The sequence below is a fragment of the Passer montanus genome, unplaced genomic scaffold, assembly GCF_014805655.1.
Source record: "Passer montanus isolate IOZ18808 unplaced genomic scaffold, ASM1480565v1 scaffold108, whole genome shotgun sequence".
Classification (NCBI taxonomy): Eukaryota; Metazoa; Chordata; class Aves; order Passeriformes; family Passeridae; genus Passer; species Passer montanus.
In genome coordinates, this window is record NW_024357392.1 from 272,162 (window position 1) to 299,176 (window position 27,015).

The 27,015-nt window shown below is 41.8% G+C and overlaps 1 protein-coding gene across 2 annotated transcripts in view; it reads left to right on the forward strand.

Annotated features, from left to right (window-relative positions):
- The window catches only part of ANKRD50 (ankyrin repeat domain 50), a 39,570-nt gene extending 34,959 nt beyond the window's left edge, over positions 1-4,611 (forward strand). For both annotated transcript variants that reach the window (XM_039722751.1, XM_039722762.1), the window contains exon 5: positions 1,623-4,611. The gene's annotated coding sequence lies outside the window, so the exon portion shown is untranslated. The remainder of the gene's footprint in view (positions 1-1,622) is intronic.
- Positions 4,612-27,015: the final 22,404 nt, after the last annotated feature.

Here is a 27,015-nt window from a genome sequence, read left to right on the forward strand (position 1 = left end):
TCTCCAATACTGAATTTTAGGCTGAAAAAGTAATTATAAGTCTCTTTTTCAGACATGAATTGTCAGTGAGTCAGCTAAAATACTTCTATTTTTCTCCCTCTTCCTGTTGATGTGGATGTTTTTTTAGGGTGTTTGGAATCTGTTAAGATGTTTTCTATTGGAATTTCAGAGAAGCAGAATAAGAGGTGGGCCCACCTCTTATCGCTCATTCACTTATTTTTGAAGACATTTTTTTGTGTGTGAATGCAGCATTTTGGACAGCTCAGGCTGCTGCTCCTTAGAGCAAAAATGTTCTTGCCAGTTCTGACTCAGTTCTGCTGCAGGTCACCAGAGACAGCGTGTTTCTAGGACAGTTGAAGGGGGTGCAGAATCCACACATGGAAGGTTTTCAGCTATCAAAAAACATAAATAGGCGTTGTCCCAAAATGTCCTGGCAATTGATGTTAATGAAATATACCTGTAGACACTGCTGGGTCCCTGGAGAATTACAAAGCTATAGAAAATTGTCAGGATCCTGTTGGGCTGGCATTTTGGTTCACTTAAAATGTTTGAAACAATAAAGTGTTTCAGAAACATCTGCACTAGAGCCTGCACATTTGTAAAATGCAAATTTTACCAAAGGGTCAGATGAGCTGTGGGGCAGGGCAGCAGGAACAGGCATAGAGAGGAATCATCAGCTGGGAGAGCAACATGCTTAAATTTTCATAAAAGTTACAATGACTTCAGATTCCCACAGTAGTACATCATGCCCAAACAGGATTAGAATTTATTTGTCATTTTTTCTTGCTTCTGTAAAACTTTAAAACGTGTAATTAAGGATTGTATTTCCTAACTTTTACGTGCCTGCACCTGATGTTCATTGCTTGCTTTCATGTTACACTTTATTGTAAATCCATTGCATGGTTCTGATGTAGAATGTGTTCATCTGACCTGACCTGTCATCAAAAGACTGGTTTTGGTGAATTTTTCCATCTTCCTTGATTTTAAAATATAAACAGCATATAAGGAAATCTGAACATTCCACATATAATACTCAAATTTGGCTTTGCTTTGTCTGGAACAAATGGCGTGTTACTGAAAATTCAGGGTTTCTCTGAGTTAAGTTTTTGGTTTTGCAAATGGCTAAAAAATGAGGTGTGGATAAACAAATGATTCCTTTTGCTTTTCTCTTAACACTTCCCTGAGCGTCACTCTAAAGATGGGAGTTTAGAACAATTCTCTGTGGATTATGAATTGCTTACCACAGGCAGTAATTTACCTCCTCTTTTGCCAAATCTCAAGCAGAAAAAAGGGTAATTTCCCTGACTGGTGGATAAATGAGTCACCTGTGGGGAATCACATCAGAAATACTCCATGGGAGCACCACAGGAATGGCTTTCCTTCCCTGGCTGCTGCTTCCCAGCATATATTCCCCCTGTTGTAGGGGTTTGGGATGGCAGAGAGCCCAGGGAAACAATCACAGGACTGGGGTTGGGCAGGAAACACTTTTCCTCATCAACACTCAGGTTGTTGCTGTGTGCTTTTGACTTCAGTTAGCTGTAAATGATACAGCTTCATTTCTGACAATGCTATTTGTGGTACAGACTATTTCAAAGCTCTGTGTTTTTGTTTTATACTTCCAGGCCAATTCCGTGATGCTGTGAACCAGAAGCGCTTCTGCTCCCGACGATTTATCAGCTGGCTGGGATGAAAGCAAACAGTGCTTGTTTAGTCCACCTAGAAATTCAAGAATGTGATTCCTACAGTTCAGTTACCTTAATTACTGTAACGTGCCTACATTTTCAGGCTGCCTTCTCAGTATAACCCTCTGTGCTTCGAAATTTTATTTTGTGTACTTTGTATTTAATACACAGAATGAGCACTTTTTTTAATTGCAGAAAGATATATGCTGTATTTCCCTGACCACAGCTGAAAATGGTAAGAACCAGGAATTCTGATTTTCTATTCCAGATCGCTTGGTAGAGGTGCATGTGCCACAGTGAACTGTGTTATGGAAAAGGCAGTGCTTTTTGTATTTATTTTTCTGTGGCTAAAGAAAATAAGCAACGAGTTTGTCACATTTGCATCGTTGTCATGTATTGTCAGTTCCCCGTGTACTTCAAAAGGTTCCCTCCAGAATTACAAGTCTTGTAACAGTATTTTATAAATACTGTACTTGTGTGTTCTGTCTGTGTAATTGCTGTTCAGTGGTGGCAAAGACGTCGGACTGCAGCCACCTGCAGTGTCTTTGGGATTTTTAAGAGGCAAAAATCTACTCTCTGGTACTACAGCACCAAATCTGGATGGCAGATTGGGACCACTGAGAGCAATAGGCAAATTTTGGACACTTGGTCTTCAATAGGCTCTGTTATTGCTACGGTGATGAGGTAACTAATATGGGCATGTCTGAGGTGCTAAAAGGTCTGATCCTGCTTTCTTGTATATCTCTATATATTAGAAACAGCTCTTTCTCTTTTCCAAGGTAAAGGACTATTTTTGGGAATGTCAGTAAAGCAAACCATGGAAAATACAGACCCTTTGTGAGCGAGGCTGAGAGAATACCCAGCGGGAGTGCAGTGGAAAAGCACAGCGACAGCGTTGCCTGGGGAGTGCAGAGGTGGCTGAGTTAGCCCTGTCCTGAGACAATAACTCCTTAAAGCACAAACTTGTATGAATGTGGTTGCTGCTTCATGGGGATTAGGTAGAGCCAGCGTGTCTCTGTACCTGGAGCACGGTGACTCAGCAGCTGGGAGAGCCTATCCATGGGGAGTGGAAAGCTGGTTTCCTGCTCTCACAGCAGAAGTATTGTACTTGTGTGAAAGAGAGCAAAGTCAAGGTCGTTGTTGTGAAAGTGAGCAGTGTGAGTTTTCCCTTTGAATGTGGACATCTTACTTGCACAGTTCTGCAAGTGATAAAATTAAACAAGTGGGTTCTTTCCTCCTACAAATGCAAGCTGTATTCTACTATTCACCATTACACAGCCTTGCTCTTTAGAAAATAAGCCTATTTTTGTATGCAAGTGTTTCTTCTAAAGGCTTGGGTTTCATCTTTTTCATACTCTAATTCTGATCATTCCAGAAATAAGATGATGGAGAGCTGAGGTTATTTTTCATAGATGATTAATTAGATCCTTAAATTTTGATGAACGGCCTCTGGATGTAGATGTAGTACATCTTCTGAGGCACTGAAGGGCTCCATGTCTGGTTATTATGATCAACTGTCATCAAAATACTTTTTTTTTTTTTTTAATCTTGCACCTCCATTCTTATTTGCTCTTTCCTAAATGTAAAAAAAGAATCTTTTATAGTCAGGCATTCAGCATATAGTAAAATTAGATGGTAGAAGCTGACACACGGCAATATGGATTATTCTGAATGTTTCATGTATTGAATTTCTTGTCCCTGTGGGACAATTATAAAATAAACAAAACAGGAGTCTGACAGAATGGCCTTAAGAGGGTTAGTGGTTTAGAAAAGAGAAAGTACCAAAATGTTCTCAGCAGACTTGTTCCAAACCTCAAGTGTAGTACATTTGCAATACTGTGCAAGAATACGACTTTCCTTAGTGATTAGATGTATGTTTTCTTCTGTGGAAAGGGATCCCTGAATGCCAACATTTTTTCTACTGACCTTGACTGTCATTGGGATTATATTTATTTAATTTTATTGTGTTGTTATTAGTTGCACCTTGTGGACAGAGGACGTAAAAATATGGCCAATTTCACAAGGGGCCACAACTTACAGATAGTCTGGTGGGTTTTGTGTGAATAGTATTTACATTTGAAACAGTCACTGGGGAAACCCTCTCTCCAAATCAGCAGAAAGTAGACCTGTCAAAATGTTTTCAGAATGACAGTTCTGCCACATTTGAATATCCCTTTGGAATGGGGCAGGAATTGCTTTAAATCATTTATTTTCTCAGATGGTCTGTGTAATTGCACATTGCTGTTGCGTGTGATTTTTAGCATCACCATTTGTGAGGGGTTTGTGTGCCAAGCAAAGTTGCTGTTCCCCCATTGTTCCCTCTGCCCTGCCCTTTCCCATCTGTAGATGGAGTGGAGGTGAGCAGAGAGGTGCAGCTGTGACTCAGCACAGCTCCTTCTGCCAGGGCAGCAGTTCTCACCACCCAAAAAACCTGAATGAAACAGGAATCCTGTTTCTCTTCATCCCATTTCGCTGGTCCTTCCAAGGTCATCTCCACAAGACATCCAAAATTCTTGATGGGAGTGCTGGGGAAAAAGACTGTTTTGTGGACATGGATATCAATACTGGGTGCATGTGGAAAAACTCTTCTGGGGAGAAATGCATTAAGAGATACAGAGGCACAACTGATGCATTTTTGTCTTCTCTGTGATCAGTATTGAAAACATTACCATTTCTTTAAAAAGGTGTTTTCCCTCCTCAGTTACTCTGCTATGCAAATGTCTGTTATGCTTAATATTCCCCATCTGAACTCCTCAGTTAACTTGGTTTGCAGATAGACTGTTTTTTCCTGGAGTGGGTTGTAAATAGCCTTTAATGTACATTGAATGAATTTCACATTGTAAAATTTTTATTTTATTCCTTGTATTATATTAAGCGAAAATCCCTGTGTATATTAAAGTGCATAATAAATATATTTGCTTTTCAGCAGACATCTAACTGGTTTAATTTTTCTACCTCATTTCCTGGGACATTTCAGGAAAAGGTTATTAAACTTGATTCACTTTCATGTAGTACTAAATGGAGCATGATGTGTGTGTCCAATAAGCAGCCCAGGCTAGGCAACCTCAGACCCTGGCATTAATTCCTGTGGCTTTGAGCATATGCAGGAGATTTGCTGCATGTCCTTCTGTTTAAAGTGACCACAATACCCTGTAAATACCACAAGGGCCAATAAATTAACTATTTCAGTTGCTGTAAGTTCTTAACAAGTCCAAATGGGTTTTTGTTAATTACTGCCTTGATGGGTGTTTCTCTGCAGTATTTTCAGTGTAAGCAAATCTCTCTTACTTGGAGTGGTTTCTCATTTTTCTTGAATGTGTTATTAGAAAAGGTAGGGGAGAGAAGTTTTCTGGTCCTTGCAATAATACCCTTTGGCTCTGTGATCTTGTCTCACTTCTTCAGGTCGTAGAGCCACTGTGATTTCTCTGCAGAGGGTTTTTGAGTGTGCAGGAGGAGTTTGGCTGTGCCTTCTGCAAATGATGCTTCAGGTTTACCTCCCAGATGATATTCTGGTTCACACAGATCCCAGCAGCTGGTACATATGGCTCAACTGATTCCTAAGATTAGGTGAATGGCAAAATTGTCATTATCTGCTGACTTGTTTCTGTGGATTTCTGTTGTTTTTCACAGCGATTATTGACCCTCTTTTGTTAAGTTCTCAGTCTGAAATAACAAAGTATGAGATGCGTTAATTCAGTGTCTATTTTTCATTGAAGCAAAGAATTTTCACTGAATTAATCTTCAAATAAGTTCTCTTATGTCCCAGAGACAGACATTTTCTTCAGATGAGCACTGTAATAATATTTAAATAAAATTATTCAACACCTGTTTTAAATCTCTTATTCTATGGAATATGCACAGTCACATTAAATAATGCTTCACCTCTTCTGTGAGATCCCTGCTACAATTTGGCTTGTGTATTACATGTATTTTCCACAAGAAAGCTGAGATTGGTTGGCACAGCAAACTAAAGCCTTTCAGTTGGAGGCCCTTGGAGAGACAGCAATGAGAGTTTAGCCTTGATCTAAATCCTAATCATCTTGAGCTATAAAGAGTCACAGAAACAGAGCATGGGACTGAGAAATCTAGTAGGCAAATAATTTTGATAAAGAAGTCTCCAAATGTGTATGTAGGTAATATAAACAGATTGACCTTCAGAATTAAAATGTAATTTGCTTGTTGTAGGGAAAGAATAAGGCTTTGGGGTCTGGTTGTTGGTTTTGGTTTTTTAATTTCCCCAGTAACTTTTTTAATGTAGCAACTTTTAAGCCTGCATCTACTAGGGAATTTTTTTTTTTAAATATTATAAGTAATACAATTCTCTCCTCTTAGAGTTAAGGCTGTGAGCAGAGCTATTGTGTGTTTGTTGTGTCTTGGTGAACATTAGGCAACCTCATAGAGAGAATTAAAAACTCCAAACTTTATCCATAAATGACAAAGACAGAGTGGAACTTTATTATGATTTATTCTGTCATTTTCCATTATGCTGGCTATCCAGTTCACCATTGTGTTTTCCCCAAGAGTGACACATTCCAGTCTTGCTCCAGCTTTAATAACAGTGTGATAGTTCTGTTGCTGTTTTTTCATACTGCTCTCACAAAAGGTGTTACTATCTGCCAGTAAATCCCAAAGCACTTCACAGAAAACTCAGAAGTACTGAGATGAGGATGCATTTGCTCTGTCAGTCACTGAGCAGGCTCAAAACAACATCAGGAAAAGCCCCTGGGCCTCTCCCAGCACTAGGCAATTCTGCTGCCTGTTGTCTGGCATTAACTCATCTCCTGCTGCCTTTTTTTTTTTTCCTGTTGCTTTTTTTAGGTGCTTTTTGTGCATTTGCAGTGCAGCTCGCTGGAGGCTGTCCGTGCAGCTGGGTGCTGCCAGCTCCAGCTCCTGGCTGGCTGCTGGAGCTGGGCAGAGGAGCCAGCCCCACTCTGGAGGCTGCTGGAGCTGGGGAGAGGAGTCAGCCCCACTCTGGAGGCTGCTGGAGCTGGGGAGAGGAGTCAGCTCAACTCTGGAGGCTGCCCTGCCAGCAGATTCCTGCCTGGTTGGGCTGGGGACCAGGGACTGCCTCACTGCGTCTGGCCCATGCTGAGCAGCATGGCACAGGGGGAGAGCCTGCCAAGCTCTCTCTGGAGTTGTGCTCATTCTTCCTACTGCAATCAGAGCTTCAAAAAAAAAATTAAAAAAAAAAATAAAATCCAGGCTTATCCAGGAACCTTGTTGACAGGTGAGAGCTTTGTGAGAGGCAGTACTGAGCATGCATCCAAGCCTTTGTGTCCTGGTGCCAGTTTTCTGCTAATGTAACACTCTGAATTGAAGGGGAGATAAAGCAGTCTGAATGTTTCTGTCTGTGCTAACATTTCACATCTCCCCTGTGCCTTGGTTAGCCGTCAGCCTGCTGACGAATTAATGGGGATGCCTGCTTCTGAAGGCTGTCATTTGATGGTATTCACGGTGTGGAGAGACAAGATCCTTCTACAGGCACACTGCTCAAAGCAGAGAAGTTTTTCAGAATCTGGGTAGGACCAAGTTGCATACTTTCCCTTCCAGCTGAACTTCTCCCTACAGGAGCAGGAGCAAAAGCACCTGGACGGGTGATGTACAAGGTTTAGTTGCATGAGAAGAAAGCAGGGAGGAAAGGTTCACGCCATCTCTGAAGTCTTCAAACGTCTAAAAACTCCACTGCTAAAGCAAATCTTGAGATGATTAGAGGGTGCATAATTAAGAGTCCGCATTTGGCTGCCAGAGCTGTTCACTGCAGACCCAGAGCGAGGCAGAAGCGCATTTGCTCCGACTCTGTTGCAATGTTGGCCTTGGTAACACCGTGGTTAATTCACTCTGCTTGTGCTGAGATTTCCCACAAGAGCACTGGATGGAGTTGGTTTTGAAATGCTTTTCCTAATTACTTTTTCTAACATGTGAAATTAATGAGCAGAATTATTCAGGGACGTTCTTATTTACATGGGGTTGAGACTTCAGCAGTTACATAGAAGTATTTGAAGAGTGTGGTTCCCTTCACCTGAGGAAAGGTAGCAAAATCTGTGCCTAAATTGATACTAAAGTGCTTTTTGGCTCGCACTGCTGGCTCATATACATGCAGCCTATTTTCTAAAAAGGGTAAGTCTTTTCTCTTTGCCAGGATGGGATGATGGATTTAAGAACAGCCATTTCAGGACACACCAGAAATTCATCCAGCCCTGCAATGTCATTAGCAATGACCAATATCAGATGTGAATAGAAAAGTACAACAACAGGGTAAATTTTCAGTGATTTATTTCCTCTGAATGTTCTCTAGCTGTTTGCGGTTCTGGGATTTCCCAACCCAGAGACAATGTTTCTATCATTAATATTTTCTGTGTCAATCAGTGCTAACTAAACCAGGAACAAGTGGCTGAGATTGAAAAAGTGCACTGTAATTTATAAATAATATTTGTTCTTTAAGGGTAAGACCACTAGACAATCAGCTACTCAAGACAAGTTTTAAGCCATGAGTACATTTATGCCAGAAGATGTATGTGAAGATCTATATGTCCAAAAGAATTTGGTCTGGAATAAATGTGGAGCAGTTCATAGGAGCATTATACAATGCAGAAAGTGAAGATACTATTTGAAGCATAAGGATTTCCTTGCATCTGCTGAAAACCTGTTTTGCAACAAACTAGAAGGAACATTTCTGTGCCCCAGATCCATGTAGGGAAGTTGGTTGATCTTTTTGCATGGAGACAAGACGATCCCAAGAACATCAGAGTTATTCTTCCCTTATTAACAACATGAACAAACTTGAATACTGATTCACCACCCCTCCAGCTCTTAGCCAAAGCCATCAGATGCTGCTAATAGGGAATGCACACTCTCAGAAATGAATGTTCTCCAGATTACCAGTGGGCACAAAGGGGAGCACAGGTGCAGGAGTGTATTTTCATAGCACTGCTCAGCAGTGCCACTGTGCAGCACAGCAGGAGCCAGGTGAAAGGGAAAATTACTGCAGCAGATGTACTCCTTCCTGTGTTTCCTAAGCTCCCAGTTTGCCAAGCCGTATCCCCACGATAAAGCACTTTCCCTGCAGAAATAATGACTGTGTTTGCCTTTTCAATCTGTTTTCATTTAACTCTGGGATTTTCACAGATCACATGGACAGTGACTAGAAGTTGCCAAGTAGTGTTGAGCTGCTTTAAACTTGATATTCCCCACACTCCTAATCTACTCCTTCAGGAACAAAACAGGTTTCCACAACTTAGGTAACACCATGGTCAACGTATTCCTTGGCTCTTCCAGTTTTCCCACTCTGGCAAGACCGCTAGGCTGTGGGCACTGTGCCTCATATGGAAAAATCAGTCTCAATTAAATCTGCTCTGTTCTCATCCTAATTATTAGGGGGTGGGGCGGCGCTGAGCGTGGAGATGGACAGACAGAGGATGGATGTGGAAAAGAGGCTTGGTCTGTATGTGTATGTTTGTCACATCCCAGGGGGAAGCATGGAATGCTTGTCTGAACGCTCAGCTCCACGGTGGGCAGCGCTGGCTACCCAGAGAGCTGCCCTTCAGGAGCAAATGGGAGGTGAGACAGGGAATCAAAGCCTTCAAAAACACGCCAGGGGTGTGTCATTTTTGGCACATCACGGGAGGGGCTGTCAGTGCAGGGCATGCTAGAAAGGTGTCCTCGGGGTGGACACAGCAGTTTTGCCTTGTGAGAAGGTAAATTGAGAATTGCTCATCTGCCCAAGAGGTTGCTGAGACTGACAGAAGAGGCCCTGCAGAGTTAGGTGTGATCTGAAGAGCAAGTTAGCGACAGAATGTCTTCATCCTCCTCCTGATGTAGCCTGGGCTGTCCCCTGCTTGGGAACAGCTGGTGGGAGGACTGTGTTTGGATATCAGGGCGCTGCCGATGCCTCGGGGCAGAAAGCAGGGCTAGCCCAGCCTGACCCCTCCCTTCGGAGGAGGATTTCAATCCGGGCATGTATTAGATTGAAATTACATAAGGCTATTGAAGTGTGTTTCTGCCGTTCTGGGGACGTTCGCAAATGGGGTCTGTTGTGCAATTAGGAGCAGCGGTAGCTGGCTGTGTGCAGCTCAGCGGTGTGGGCGCTGCATCCAGGGCTGGAGCACAGCGGATTCCGTGGGGATAACTCCCAGGCACCACCCGGAATGCCGGCTGCCAGCAGGCCTGGCTCCCCTGGGAACGAGCTGAGGGCTATTCAAAGAGCTTGAATCTCTCTCCAAACATGAAATGCAGCCAGGTGATGACACACAGCTCATCCTCTGTTAGCTGAGATTAATCAGGGAGTCTCCAGGTACACTCCCTCAGCCATCAGCGCGGCGGGATGCGCGTGGGAATGCCGTGCTCGCACATCCACAGGTCATCCAGCAGGTTTGCTGGCCCCGGGGCAGCGCTGGCTTTCCCTGACCTGTGCTGGCTCCTACAGGGCGCTTTCATGCAGGCGCTGAGCAGGCAGGGGAGGTGGATAAAGCCAGCGCAGCATCCTCGGAGCAGGACCGAGTGGAGAGACCCTGCCTGTCTCAGCCCATCTCCACCTTCTTGGCAGGATTCCTCCTCCAGGAACTCGTTTTCCATAACCATTTTATCCCCAAATAACTCTTCAGGCTGAAGTTTGCTGTATAGTGAGAATTGGTTTAGTTTAAGGTAATCCAAACGGAGCGTGATGGAATAAATACTGTTTCACTCACTGCTACTATTTCATCTGGCAGTGGGTGGACGGCAGACTAAAAGAGGAAGGCTAATTCACACAGCAAGAATTTCCATATTGCTTTTAAAAATTAGTTAAATAAAATGAAAGAAAGCAACCCCGAGTCCCTTTCCTCCCAGCAGACTGCAGCGTCTCAGAAAGAACAATGCAATATCACGTGTGAAAATGCAGGCGTAACTCCCAAATGCTTTCCCTATCTCTGTTTTTATTGCTTCAATAGCAGCTTATGAAACATTAGTGTAAAAAGACTCAAAGCATGAGTCTGAAAAGAGGCAGAAAACAATAAAGTAAATCCCATGGGAACAACTGTCACTGTCCTTCAGCATTCCATTGTTCAGTGTATAGGACCAGAACGTCAGTCATTTATCACTTATTGATCACTTTAATACTAGGCATTGGTATAGGAGTTCTGTGGCTGAAATTCCACTGAAAGAACAGTGTTTTATTGCCGAGTTCAAAACCCATCAAAAAATACTTCCAGAAACATTTATGATTGCATTTAATCTGTGACAAATCACAGCGGAATACGGTTTGGCCAGTCCTTGCCTTTAACCAGATGCAGAGGGATCCAGGCTTCTCCATTGTACCAGAAAATGACTCACATATTCCTCTTTCATCCTAGGGGACAGATGAAAAACTGATTGCAGGCTTTCTTGCCACTATCCTTTTTTTGCTCTTGGACCAGTCCTGCGCTCAAGCTGGATTTAAGGAAAATAAAAGATGTTTATGTCTAAGAGATTAAATATGCTTTGGCTGTAGCCATGAGTTAGTCCCAGCTGTGGCACTGTGCTAAACTTGTGCTGTGTCTCAATCCTGAGGCATGGTGACAGGGAAAAACCTTGAGTATTCACCCCATCCCATTTTTATGCTGATTTTCCTCCAATGGCTTTGCAGACTTTCATAACCACAAGACATTGGAGATTGTGCTGGCAAATTGCAATCTGGATTTAAAACATATCTATATATACAGTCTCTTTTCAAAATCCTTAGATCCAATGGAAGTTTGGCCCTGTGAAATGATGTTTATAGTACAGTATTTTGATGACTATAAGTGCTGTTGAGACTCGGAGCCCAAAACAACTGCAGTCATTACAGACCCAGAGAAATTGTTTTCAGGCTCGTGCCAACAAATTGTGATTAATTTCTTTGTTGTGGCGCAAGCTGGTTTCTGAACACGTTCCCCATTAGCTCTGTGAGCAGCCCATGCAGTCCCTGGCACGCTCCACAGGACTCATCCATCCTCCCTTCCGCACCACTGCCTGCAAAATGCAGCGTGCAAAGCTCTGCGTGGCTTCCGTCCCTCTATCTTTACCCCCAAACTAGAAACTGCTTCTTTTTTAACTCCTCTGGGGAGGCATTTGGGACCAGCAAAGATGAAGGTACTGCTGTGTTTTATACCAATTACATATATAATTATATACATAATATATACATTTTTATTATACATTGCTATGTATATGAAAATAGCAGCAATTCATCTAAATTGAAGCTCCTCTGTGGTAAGAAGACTCAGAGTCAGCTCCAATTTTAATTTTCTGCAAAGTTTGAAATGACTGAAGCGTTTTCTTTTCTGATTTTGTTACTTCAGTTTTTTTAAGTAAAACTTACAGAAGGAAAAGGCAGGCATAAAAATGGGGGGCTTGAGATGAGTAGGCAGCACTTTTTAGCTGATTTTGCAGGTTCCTCCCTTTTAGATCTCTGGGTCAGGGTGGCTTTCAGGTGTTGAGCCTGAAGTCTTCAAACACAAAAAGTTTAATCTTCACCCAGCTTTAATTCTCCAGTCTTTTCACTATATTAGCTTGTACATCTGCCGTGTGCCAGGTTTTCCAAAGTGTAGGCTTTTGCCTGCTTTCAACTTGTTTTATTCATCAAAATCACTTGGAAGTATGAGCAAGCATATTCCGGTCTCTCGTGCTCTGCTTCCTGGCTTTCCTCTGGCTGCTGTCCATCAGGGACATGGGAAGAGGCACAGACATGACTTGGCTTTGTGGGGAGCAGTGGTGAGGCTTAAAAGCAGGTGAGACGGCACCAGGGAGCATGGGGGAGGAAGCTCATTTCCTCCTCTGGCATATTTTTCCCTTGATTTAATCATTCCAAGCACCCCATGGATCTAAAACCTGAGCACGGGCGTCTTATCTGCTGAGGTGTAACATTTCAGAGCTTCTGCTCAGAACAAACAAAATGAGGCATGTGTGCTTGCACAGAATTTATTAGTTTGTATTTTTGGAGCATTTTTGGTCCAGCTGAGGGGAGTTGGGTTCATGGTCATAAAAACCATGTAGGCCTGGAACCTGGTGTGTCCAGCAGGCAGGATTTAGGAATCCTGATGCCTTGTCCAGGAACAAAGCTACAAGAGGAGGTAAGGGAGAGTTTTTTAGGATGAGGATGGTGAAAGAGGTTGCCCAGAGAGGTGGTGGAGGCCTTGTCCCTGGAAACATTCAAACATTCAGGCCCCTGGTTAGCTGGGGCCCTGAGCTACCTGAGATAATTGAGGATGCTCCTGCTCATTGTCCGGGGGGTTGGTCCTTTCCAGCCCACACCATTCTGTGATTCTTTCATCTCAGATTGTCCAGGAAACCCATCAGGTTTATAATCCTCAAGTATAACCAAATTTCCTTTACACTTAAAGTAGCTTCATTGAAGTTAACTGTAGATTGGTGCAGTTGGAGCCATCAGTGGTGAGGGAAAGAAAGGTAATCTCTATTTGTAGGAAAATGTTATAGTGAACCGTGCTGAGATTAATAAGAACAGAAATAATGCCTTTGTTCCTCCATAAGAATGGATAATTATGTTTATTTTAATCACTGCAAACTGTTTGGAGCTGCTACAGGAGATGAAGTAGCTGCTGCGTGAACTCACTCTCCATGGTTCAGGAGTTACATTCTTTTGTCTTAAAACCTCCATCAATACCAGCTTCTGAACAGTTAACGAGCCTGGTAGAACATCACACAAATTGGGCATCTGAGGCAGCTTTAATCAGCCTGAAAGTCATGTTGTACAGAGCTTCTGGTGCTGTTATTTACTGCACTACAGTAGTTTTTCTCTTCCTTAGAGCCACAGCTCTGCCTAAAGTCATATCACCTTCTGCTGTGATCAGATTTCACAAGTTAAGCAGAGTCACACCAGATCTGTGGGTGATGAGAGCCCTTAAAAATACATCTAGTGCTGCAGGCAAAGGCATCTGAGTCTCAGCTGGATGCCTGTGCTGCCTTTTGGGGGTCTCTCTCAATGGATTAAAAGAGATTTTTTTGCACATAGCATGACGGCAATATGAAGAAGGAAGGGTGCAGGAAATGCTCCTTCTCTTTTCTGTCTTTTTAATCCCTTTCTACTTTTGTCCTCCTGTTGTCCCCATGCCTTGTGAACGACAGCCTTCTCTTGAGATGCTCTGTAACCCCATCGGGGGCAGGGGTTTGTTGTGATGCCTCCCCAGAACTGATAAGGAGCCTCTCTACCTCCCTGCTGGTGCTTCTTCAATCCTCACCACCAGCTTTTTGACAGACAGACACAAATGTCACTACTAAACCCAACCTAGCTGCTAATGGTGTTATTATTATTGTTATTATTATTGTAGTTAGAGAACAAAAGTGTCTTTCTTCCTAGTAGAGCTCTTTGAATACTCAAGACCTGCAGAAAATGATAGTTCACATCCTCCTGTATCGTTCTTTTATTAAATCAAGTGTTAAAGCTAATTATATAGACCCCGGGGCAATTGCTGGCTCCATTCAGACACAATGAGTGTTAATGAGAACGATGCCTTTTTTTAAAATTCACCATAAAACAAGGCCTGTTGCCTCCAGCTCTCTGCTGCATAAACCCTGGGATGTGTTTTTATATTTTTCCATTTGGTTTAGCATTGTCCTGCAGAGAGTCTTTGACAATAACCTTTAATTTGAGGAGATGCTGCTGCACACTGTAATTAAGGCAGCCAGTTGGGTGTTGGGGTTTTTTAAATTTTATTATTTAAAAAAAAGGCAATAAACAATCAGCAGAATCTTTTTGAAGACCAGGAGTCTTTCTCCTTGTTAAGGTGTTTAGAAAGCATGTCTCCAAGAGCTTTTCTCCTTGAGAAAATAACCTTTTTTTTAAAATATATTAAATATATCAAGGTATTCTACAGATTGTCTTCTTAAAGGTGACTTCTTAAGGTTTTGCTGATGTAACAAAAACAAAACAGGGAAGTGTTTTGATTGTAGCTAAGCTCAAATTTCATTCTGAAGGGGAAAAAAACCTTTTCATTATTTCTGAAATAATTGCTTGTGATAATACAATCTCCTTTGTAATGTTTAGACAGAAATAGTTTCTATATAAATAGAGACATTTAATGTAAGAGTAACCTAATCTTTGTTTTGAGCACGGTGATACTTCAAGCCCTATTATAGGATCAAAAGGTTTTCATATCAGTAGATACTTGTTAAAAAAACCCCAATTTTAATGATAATTGAAAGCCTAATTAGTTAGTTTGTAATGCTTAACTAATATCTTTACTACTTCAGGACATTCTAAGAAAGAGAGACAATAGCTGTGCCAATTTAAGCTAAAGGAACTCATAAAATATGAATTTGAAAGGGCTGCTTAAAAACAAAAAGTAAAGGTTCTCTTACTCAAAAAAGAAACCTTTTTAAATTGAGCTAAATTAGAATGTACTTTCAGCTTTAAAGAAGTTCTGAGAGTGACAGTAACTGCATCAATGGATTTCCACACAAACCACAGAGGAGGGCAGTAATTGTGGCTCGTGTTTTACAGAGAGGAAAGTTAAAGAGAAGGACGTGCTGCAGAGCTTATCCCGTCCAGATGCCAAGGAATGGCCAAGTTCTCACCCAGTCAGTGTGGAAAAGAGGATATTAACCTGATATTTCCATTTCTTTTGCAGCCATGGGCTTGTTCCATCCGTGAGGATTATCAGTGGTTCTGACAAGAGCAGGAGATTTCACAGCAAACTAAAAGGAATGACATTTGCTGTCACTAGGATGCTGTCTGGATGGAGAACAAGGGAAGATGTGAGATTTATGGAGTGGAAACCAAAATCCAAGCAAGGTTTTCAGCTCTGTTTTGTCAGTGCTGCTCAACATCACACTCTCTACTTGCTTTCTCCAAAACAAGCTCATCCTCATCAGGGAGATACAGACTTGTGGAAAACCACAAACATTTTCTGCAAACATTTTTATTTGTAGGGTTCTAGAACAGAATCATGGAATGTTTTGGGTTGGAAGGGACCTTAAACATCATCTAGTTCCACACCCCACACCCCCTACCCACCCTGGGCAGGGAATGTGAGCTGCATAAGTACCAGATGAAAAAATATATCATCTTCAAATATGCTTCAAGAGAGCTTTCTGGCCTCCTAGGAAAATGGTTTAAAGCCTTAAAGCTTCAGCTATCTTCAGGATTATACAAGCTGAGCATCTCTGATGGGACTTCTGGTCAGTGGCTTAATGGTTACAGTGTCCTGTGTCAGGGATTATGAGCTCCCACGTGTATGGTGCTAAATTGCTTGTGCCTTGGTTTAGCAGAGGGAAAAAAAGCTCTGACATTGCACCTGCTACTGTTGATGGAGTCATAACAGTTCATGCCAGCCAGCAGGAAAAGTGGAAAATGGGATGGTTTAGATGGGATAGCAGAGCCCTGAAGAGAGCTAGGCACAGCAATTATGATATATGTATTTTTAATTAAATTTCATAGATTTTAAATGTCGTTCCAAGCAGGGAGAATTCCCAAGGCTACCAATCATTTTGCACCACTTATAATATCCATAAAGTGCTGCTGCCTTTCATCAAGTCACTGTAAAAAAAAAAAAAAAAAAAAAAAAAAAAAAAAAGGAAAATCTTTAAGCAAAATGTGGAAGATTTATAGGTCTGGAAAAGTTTGCAAGAATGACAGTGTTGATATCCAAACTTTTGGCACTGTTTGCTGTTCATTTAATCTTTCTGCTTTAATCTCAATAAATTAAATCGACTTAAAACCTCTGATTTTTTTTACTCTCCAAGTTAATTCTAGGGCCAAAAAAAAAAAATCTGTAATGAATATGCCTGAAGGATAATGGAAATTGCTGTGCTTGGTGTTTGCATTAGTGTAGGATGTGCTTTGTACTATGTATGCAAAAGTTCTACTGCTTTATCATCATATGTGATCTCCTGCTATAATACTTCCCTAGTATTTCTGTTTGTGTTTAATTTCTCCTTGATATCTGTAGAATACAACTTTCCAATGGCAATATCCTGGTAAAGAAAAGCCCAGGGATATATTTATACTGAGCAAAACCTCTGAAAAGAAAGGGAAAACAGATGAAGTCCCCCCACAAGAAACAGTACCTCTAGAAGATTCTGCTATTGGAGATATATAATTACCTAATCACTCCCATCCTGGTATGAAGCATATAATTAGCTGACATCCTCCCTCCTCTTGAAAGGGAACAAATGCTGCATATATTCAATTAGAAAATGATTAAATAAAGTATTGCTGGAGTTCGGTGCAAGGAGGAACCTGAAGGACTCGGACATTTCCTCTCAGGATCTCATCACCTAAGACAATCACATCCATTGTATCTTCTAAGTTGCTCAAAGCAAGGGCTCCAGCAATCCACGGAGGCAAAACATGAATCAGGAAAAGCTGTTGTGTAAATAAGCTGGCAGACAATGCCAATGAGAATACATTTAAATAATAAAGGTAGGAATGACTCCTGTTCACCTCTGAACCTGAACATTTCTGTAACATGGCCAAGAAAATCTACCTGAGCAAGTTCCATGGCCTCTTTAACACTAGTCATTAGACAGTGTTGTTTATATTCCTTTGAATAGAATTATGAAAGCATTGTGGGAAGGCTACAAAAATTGTTAAAAGCTAATAATACATCTGGTATTTGATGATTTGTTAAATCAACAAATCATTGTATACCTCAGATATGCAGCAACTGTGACTCTGGCAAGTATCAATTTATAACTTAACTGTAGCAAGATTGAACTTTATGGAAAAACTATTAAAGTAAGAATGTGAAATCTTCCAGAAAATAATGCTGCCATGTGTAGTGAAGACTGCAGATCCTCTAGCTTCTGATCTCTTCCCTGGCTTCCCCATATCTGAAGCAGATATTTTGTTAAGTCAATTAATGAAATTAAATTATAAGTTAAAGAGAACTGCAGGAGAAAATATTCTTTATAAATCATTTATATGTATGTGATAGATTAAAAAAATGAGAAAACTTGAGCACTTCCATGCACTTTGCTAAACCATTGCTCTGTAGTGAGCTTTCATTCACTTACGGAGGTACAGCCAGTTAAAATGCCAACTCCACACTCCAATGGAAACCCCAGTGCCGGGCGTTTGTGCACTGCCACTCTGCAGGTACACAGGCTGTGCTAATTGGGATCATCATCCCCAATGGGCCACAGCTGTGCAGAGCAGCTGAGCAGCACTGGGGGTAACGAGTGCCCAGGGCACTGACCAACCACCAAAGGGGCAGAGGGCACACAGGGGCAGTGCATCAGCATCAGGGGATAAAAGGCTGGGCTGGGGGACAAAAAAAGCCTTCTGAGGGGGGCAGGATGTTGTTCTGTGTGGGCAGAAGCCTTCTGATGAGGTAAGGTGTTGCTCTGTTTGGGTGAGTGCTTGAAACCTTCTGAAATTCTATGGTGATGCTCTGTGTGTCATGGCTGTCTCAGCTGTGACGTGTGCTGTGACACAAATCCATATCTGGAGGCTGCAAGAGTAGATTTTCCACTGTTGTAGTTATTTTTTTTCCAGCACATGAGCCCTGACTCTGGTTTTCCAGTGTTACTCCTGACAAAGGCTGTGTCTGTGAATGGTTTGGGGCTTGCCGTGTGTCAGCAGGACTCCTGTGGCCCACTGCAGGCTCCATCCCTGGCCCAGTGGAGTGCAGCCCTTGGCACTGTACAGCCTCTGTGGAAAACGACAATTATTTCTACTCCCACAGCACAGGTATGGAGATTTACAGAGAGACATGCATATCTCTGTGGGTTAGGTCTATGTGGTACACAGTAAGAAGAGAAACTGGGAGAGGATTTGAGAACTCAGCCTTTCCTGCAAACTCAGGGATGCACCGGCCTGGCAGCACTGTGTGACACATGTTTGTGATGACAACTGTGGGATTTCTGGTGGCATTATGTTGATTTACTAGGAAAAAATTACTCATATCTTTCAAGATGGGCTTATATTAACCCTGAACTTCAAAGAACTGGTTTCTAAGTTGGTAAGCAGAGTTTACTGGGTTACATCATGGAATTTCTGTAAATAGCATCCCATGCTGGCACAATGCTATCTGTTTTGCTGTGGCTTTAAAACAGGCTTTGTCCTGCTGTAATTCCTGATTTTTCTCTGCTAGCATCCAGATTTTTTGCTTATGGCAATACACATAGGAGAGGTAGAGGAATATTAGCAGGAATGAAGTTTTATGACAGCTGTAAAAATAGTTGGTTCCATATACCTTTGTGCCTTGCAAAGCATTAGTAACTGGATCCTGGCTACAGCATGTAATTACATTGCTTGATGCATTGTTGGGCATTAGTAGGATTCCTTCCATCTGTCTAATATTTCCCATCCAAGAATACTATCACATTTTATTACAGCCATTTAAAAATTCCTGATTCTTTTCCAGGCTCACTCTGGGTGTGATGATACAGAGTTTCGCCCAAAATATTTTCAAGGCAAACTAAGCATTGAAAACCAGGCATGGGTATTTTTTATTACCAATGTCTCGAATTTATGCTTTTGCTGGTGTAAAATAATTTTGGGCTCACTAGATATGACCAATCTTTTTTTTTTTTTTTTCCACAAAATCGTCAGTCAAATACAAAAATGCTTATCAGAGACCTGGGACTTCACAAAAGAAAAAATTAACGAATCCATGTTCTTTCATGTTAATTACCTATTAAATTAGCTTGCTCCATAGGCAAATAACTTCAAATCAGATCTGAAGAGGTGTCAGTTGTATCTAAATATGAATTAATTTAACAGAAGAAGGCAAAAGCGCAGCCCCAGATCACTCACCCTCCCTCATCCTTGGTTGCTCAGGCAGCAGCTGGAGGTACCACATGTGCATGAGATAAAAAGGAAAGATCCAGCAGCCTTTCCTGCTGGTGTTTGAGACATCCCTGTACTTTGCAGGGGAAACACAGGTTGGAGTGGCCTCTAGGGCTGAAAGGCTCTGTGCTGTTCCCCCTTTGGCACGGCTCCCTGTGGAGAGAGATGGCTGCAGCTCCTCCTCTGCAGGTGCCACCAGAGCCTCTCTGCCCTGGCCCCGTGCCTCTGGCAGGGCTGGCAAACATGCAGGGCACTTGGGGCTTGCCTGCTGCCAGCCCTGGGAAAGCATGGGAGCTCCTGGGCAGGGGATGCCAGGGCTGGCTGTGTGCCCTCCCTCTGGCTGCATCATCCCCTTCCCTCCCTGCCCATCTCCAGGGCCATTATTGGTGTTCCCGGATAAAACCCTGCAGTGGTTTGGTCTGGGATGCAAGTGATCTCAGATGGCTTTGTAAAGCAGTTGAAGGTGTGGGGTTTTTTTGCCAGTGTTTTGGTTTTAAATGTAATTACTGAATGTAAAGAAAAGAAACCTCACAGCCTATCGGCTTTCTGTTGATCTGGAGAAGATATGGCTCCTTAAAAGATCCCACATGTTGGCTCTTTAACTTCTTACTTTTAGGATAAGCCATTTTAAAATTACCCATGACATCCCAACACTAATTAATTTCAGGGTCAAATTCCTGGTTTTTTTTTCTTAATATCCCTCACCCCCACTTTTAAAGTAATGGCCTAGTTGAGAGAAATAGGCAAAATGCATTCCCTGTGCATTTTTGCCCTACCTGGACAAAAAATGGCAAATACCCGCATACAGAAGGATTAGGCAGCGTAGTAAATTCTCTAATTACAATAGGCTGAAAAACCCTCAGGAAATTTCAAGACAGAATCTACATGCAGTTTTCATATGATGAAGATCTCATTGACATGTTGTAAGTGTCACCTTTCTGCCCCAGATCAGGGAAGGTTGGTGTAAGAACTATCTGTTGCTGTCTTTATGCACAGTGAGTAGCCAGAAAAATTTCTTGGTAACTGGCAGAAGACATTGCATGTATATGGTATTTTAGGGATATGGAGGTGCTAAATTTCCTACACATAATCTTTTTTATGGACACCCATCTAGAAGTACCATTGTGTGGCTCCATTGAAATCTGAGCAGCAATACTACTTCCTGCCCTTCTCCTCAGTACTTTTCCTATTGTTTCAGCTGTCTCCAGCATCTTGCTTTGAATCCTTGATTATAAATCCTTGAATTACCATTTTTGTATTTTCTTCAGGAAGCTTCTGTCAGATTCCAGGACATAATATTTTAGGATGAAGAGCTTAAAATAGACACATATGATTTTGATAACTAAAAGAAAAACACTGCAGTCTGCAAAGCCATCTGAATATAAAAGTGGTTTGTCTTTTGCCCACTCTAATTAGGCTATCAAAAATAGAAATATTGAGCCAGGCACATCCAATTAAGTTTGCCATTCACCAAGCTTGAGGCTTTCTTATGGTGACTTCTACCATAATGATAAGGAGGTGGAAAAAGAAAGCAGTCATTAGGAACACTCGGGGAATTTGGTTTTCTTGATGTGAACGGCGGCTGTGGTAGATCCGGGAGGCGGCAGGATTCAGTGGCTTTTTCTTAGACAGTTCTCCTGGTGGTGCAGAGTATAATGATGGTCTTCTAGTGGCATCAAAGAATGTTGGTGCTGCTACTGAAATGAGTTTGCAGACTTGAGCAATCACCATGCTTGTGTTCACTATGCTGTGTAAGATTACGGGGCTGGGGGGGATGGCTTTGTTTAGACGGCTGCCAAAGAGGAAGGGTGTGGGGTCCTGGAGCAGCTCAGAAGCCTTCCAAGGGCTTGGATTTTGTGTTTGCGTGGAGATGAGAGAGGGAGGGTTGACCAAATTCACTCACAAGGTCCCTTCCAGCCTAAACTTTTCTATGGTATTTCTGTAAGGTCTTGAGTTGATAAGAATTTATTGGAAATAATGGTTGGAGGATTGCTTGGGCTTCATAATCATCCTCTCATTCCCATAAGACCTCTTTGCCCAGTGGAGTTCATTCAGCACCACTTTAAATGAGCAAGTATCACTTTTTGAATGGTGTTGGCTCGTGCCAGAGAGCTGTCATTCCCTGGAGGAATCAGGGCTTTCTGAACAGGGTGTTTTTTGTAGTCACAATCCTCAAAGAAAGAAAACCAGTGTGACCTGCACCTGAGCGAATGAAACGTTGTCACCCCCAAGACAGGCTAAGAATCGTTTTCTAGTAAGTGTCAGGAGGTTTTGGAAGACAATGCATCACTGAGAGATTAATTATTACACAGAGAAGAAAAAAATAAATTGGGAGGCCAGTGTACACACATTCTGGTGAAAACTCACCTGAAATAACTTTGATAAGCTCCAAGACCAAACAATTCATCAGTGCTCATTTGCTGAAGGGAATTGGTAAATTTTTGGGGTAATTTCTATCTGCAGAAGTAGTTCACCGGTTCACAAAGAAGAATATATCATACTAAGGGCTGGCTCGCGTTTCCAGCTGTGGATTAATAACAACTGCATGCATGCTGGCACATAATTTAGATTCCAGCCATGAAGTCTCTGAATTGTGGGCTGGAAGCTGCAATAATGTATTTCATAAATACAGCTATTGTTTTTGCTGGCATCGTGTTGCACGTAGCAGTTAAGAGAGCACAGTGCAACATTTAGCAAGCTGAAAGGCCAGGGAACTGTCTGAAAATCAAGTTTGCATTATTTGGGGGATTGAAAAGCTGTTCCAAATGGAACTAAAATGCACAGATCAAGTTACTAAAATGGAAAGTGTGTGTCTGTGGGTTTGAAGTGTTCCCTAATTTGAAACTTTTACTTATAAGGTAGTATTTTATTTTAGAAGTTATTCTTAAAATTGGATATTTATATAAATATCAGGATGTAGTTCCTCCCTATCCCCAAAAGAAACATTTGCAGATCTTGAACATTTGATGTCAAGCACAAATTCCAAAGGAATCAAAACATACCACTGAAGTGAGCAATTGCTGAACCCAGGCAACTTCATTTCCGTCCTCCAGTGACATTCTCATGCACATCCCTACCAAATCACAGCTTTTAGAAATTAAATAAATTTAGGTTAGTTTGGGTTAGGGTTTTTTTAGATCTGGGAACAGAATCACTGCCACTGAGCCTTAAAGGAAATTTTAATCTATAGACCATGAGTTCCTTTTTAAAGGGTAATTCTCTATTCTGACTAATGCAATTTCATTTTAGGTATGAGATATATCTGAATACTTAGATAAATAACTACTCCTCTTTTGTGAGAATTTTTTGGAGCATGTTGTTCTTAATTTTAAATCACATAAAATAATGAGGAGGTTGCAATTCATTTTTTTCACAGCATGGTTCCCTATGGTTAAGCTTTTCCTTATTTATGTGAATATAAAATGGGTTTTAAAAAAATTTAATGTTTTGGTTTTACTCATCCATATTCTAAAGCTGATGAAGGAGCTTAGGAGTGAATCAGATGTGCTTAATTCAGGGCAAACAGAGACAAGGAGGAGCAGCAGTTCTGTCCCCTGAGCAGAGATTAAATCAAGATTAGCTGAGTAGGTGTTGTCCATCCTACTCAAAAGTTTCTATTGATTTCTGAGGGATGCCATGCTGAGTTTTTTCCAAAAAGAAAACAACACATGCTACAGGAATAGTGCCTTGACAACCATGAAAAGTATTAGGAACTTAATAACTCAAATAAAACACAGAAGCTTTGAGCAGCCACACTGCAGGCTCAGATTCACACAGCGTTTATGTTATCGGTGGTTTTACCAAGGAACTTTGGCTTGAGGAGGTTATAGTGACACAAAAAATGAAGCTTTTAAATTCACACAGTCTATAAGTCAGGCTCAGGGATGCAGCAGGAACATGTAGAACTCCCCACTCCTGGAGTAGGTAAGTGCCCACGTGTGGCCAACCATGCATGGGAAGAGTCAGATATCCAAGAAAGAAACTGAGAGAAGGCTGAGCAGGAAAGGCTGAGATGAAAGTTTTAGCATGCAGTCCATCTTTCAAAGACACTTTGAAACCTCATTCCAAACTAAAGAGATGCATTTAACCCTAAAATGAAATGACAGCTGTGAATCCTTCTCTGCAGTTAATAACTGGAGATGGCCTTTCTCAGCATCCATGTGAGTATTCCAGGAGGGAGGAATGAACCCTGCTTGGCAGGGCTTTCCCTTGGGTTTAGATGCTGACTGATGAAAATACAAAAGCAAAATTGAAACAACTTTGTGTATCCATTTGGACATTCACCATGAGCAGATGCAATCTCCTGTGACCATTCCAAAACTGTTAAATTTTCTTAGTTTGCCAGGGGGATTCCTGGCACAAGTCAGAACTGCAACTTAAAGCTAGTTAGTTATGCTTGAATACTTGAGTGAACAACTGATAAACACATCTGGATATATTTATCTTTCAGTAACCACTGATCTGCTTCTCCCAGGTATAAAACAATATTTGTTGCACTCTTGTTTACAGAGATTTCTTACCAAATTCACATCACTGAGTCATGGGAGTAAAGTACTCAAGTATAAACTTCATTGCCTGTGAAAAGCCACACTTAATTCACTGATCTTCCCAATTGCTGTAGCCAGGGCAGGATTAATGGAGCAATGCTTAGGAACTTCTCAAAATCACTTGGAGATTGTTTTCCCTTTCTCTCAGTTAAAAATAGGAGTATTAACTTTCTCAATAGGGGTTTTGATTTCCAGATAATTTACAGGTGGAACTTGCATCCTTATGAATGCATCTGTAATGAAATGTGAGAGCCATTCAGAGAAGCTGTCTGGAACTAACAGCCACTACACTGTTGGGAATCCAGTCACTTCAGCTCAAATCTGGGAAGTTTGAAGTCTTTTATAACTGATATCATCTCTCTCATGAGGCACGCTCCTTCCACAGGATGTTGTGGCAGCAGGGCTCCCTACCTGCTGCTTCTCCTCTCTTATTTCCACAGAGGAAGCTACTTCTGTACATGCTCTCCCCATCTGTCCCCCAGACCATATGCATGCATTTCATCCACAAGAAATGATGCATGAAGCAGAGTGCTTGCAGTTCTTGGAGTCAGGGGGCTGAGTTCTCTGGTGTGTTCTTGTTTAGTCTTGTTTAGTAAACACATCATCACACGGCTGTGCTTTAAACATTGATTCTTCACGGGCCATGGAGCACTCCCAGCCCTTTCTGTGACATTTGGACAAAGCCAGAGTGGTTGAAATTGATGGTGTCAGGCTGTAGATCTGTGACTGATCAAATAGCATCAATCCATCAGAGCACAGAGAGAGAAGGAAGGACACATAATAAATAATAGATGTTGCCTGTGTTGTAAAGCATGCTGGGAATTGAGCTGTAAATGTAAATCCCTTTCTCCCTCTGTATGGAACTCCAAAAGCAAGCAGTAATTGGAATTATCTGATAAGTGTTATTAAAGTGAAGAATTGTTACAGCTTTTAGTGCTGAAGTCTCCCAGAGCACATTCTCTGTGGGCTTACTCAGCCCTAGAGAGGTCAATAACCTTTAATGCAATCCATTGGGGAAACAGAAATGTCAGAACTATAAAGTAGCCTGTATCCATTTCTAAATAACTGGTTTGACCTATGGATCTAAATACTGGAAATAAATAGGAGTCTTGAGCCGCAGAGATGCCAACCACCTCCACACTGCTTGGACTGCAGCAGAAATGACCATTTTGGCAAGGATGCCAGCTATCATTCAATAGTGATGAGTGACCATTTTTCATTATTATTGCTTTTTCAACATTGCAGGACTGCTGTGCTGCCCTCAGAGTCAGTGACATGTAAGTCATCTGGCTGACATTTTAATAAACATCTGTTTTTTTCAGAGCAAGACACAACGGTCATCTTTGTTAGGGTTTCCTGGCATTCTGATGTTGTCTCCATGGATATTTGTAGCCTGTTCCTGCAGAAACAAAACAAATATAAAACCAACCAGCCCCTTCAGAGCTCCCAGTGGGATGAGAAGTCCTTGAGAGCTTTCACCCCTCTCCATCTGTGCCTCTGACCCACAGCTCTCCTGGGGTAAGAGCTCACAAGAGGTTAGCACTTGCTAAGTGGCGATGTCTTCCTGATGTAGAGCAAGGTTTGTGGACCCTCCAGGGTTAGAAAACTTGGGAAGAGTAGCATTATTCCTCATGATCACTGAGGAGTTTCCAATAGCCTGAGGGGCTTAAAGGGGGTGCCTCAGGGAAAAGGGCTCAGCTTTAATTTAGTTACATTATGATGTCCATATCAACTTGTGTTTAGAGTTTAAGTGGGTGAAGCTGTCTTGCCCTAAAAATGCATGTATTTTTCATAGTGTGGGATGGTAGGAGTAGCACTGTTTGAGGTGGTGCAAGAGAGAGAGAAGGGAGACTTTCACATAAATTGCCAGCTTAAGCAAATAGTGAGAGTGCCAGACAAGAAAACCTGTGAAAATAGTTTTGTTTCATTGCTTCTTAATCCCTCCTGGCCAGGAAATATTGAGAGAGTTCAGTAGTGAGAGCTGTGTTGTGCTGTGGAAATATGCTGTTATGACTTAGAGTTCCTGTCAGAGAAACTGAAGTGTTTTCTGAGGTCACAAGGTGAGAAACTTTAGAAAGTGAGAAACTCTCTTATTTATGAAAGGATATGGGCTCACATTAAATGTTTTCATCTGATAACCAGTATAATTAAAAAACTGGGTTTGGAAACCTCAGCATATTCTTTTTGTATTAAAGGGCAAAAATGCACACTGGAAAACCTAAGCAGACTATTTAATCACTGAGCACGTGTGAATTTACATTGTCTTTGCTTTTATCAGAAGTTCCAGAGGACAGGGGTAATGGCAGCAAGAGTGTCTGGACTAAGCAATCTCAAAATATAATGCAGTCATTATATTTTGAGCAACCTACAATTCTCCAGCACTGTGCCTGGAGAATTGTAAATAACCTCCTACATGCACATACAGAACAGAAACTAACCACAATTTGTAGTATGAAAATTAGTTTTATTCCAGCACCAACCCTGATCATCACAGAAGGTCCTGCAGTGTTTTGCCTGAAGCAGAAAATCAGACAAGACACTGAACCCATTTTTCAAGGTTCAACCAGATTCCTAAAGGAGGTCTAAAGTGGTGGGTTTTTTTGTTTTTGTTGTGTTGGGGGTTTTATTAATGTTAATTTTTAGGATATACCACTTGGCAGCTGTCTTGTAGAGCTGGGTCTGCCTGAGTGCCTTGGAGCTGTGCTGGTTTTATGGCAGATTCAGGAAGGAATAGAAATGGGCCAAAACACTTAAGGCAGCTGGAAGATAACAAACTTCAAGGAAAGGGGAATCATTTTAAAAAGTCAGGAGGCAGGGCCCCAGGTTATCCTGAGAGTAATTAAAAAATAATAGTGCATAGGACTTACAGGCAACTCCTTGGCAGTGGATTGAAATGCACCTGAGGAAAAGGTCCAAGGCTTAATCCGCCTTTCTGTAAGATGGAGAAGCTGGCATGGTGAGTGGCAGGGGATTTGCACCATCTGTGGGCAGTCAGGGTGCCTGTGCAGCCTCACAGGCACTGGCTGGGGGCTGTTACAAGCACTGC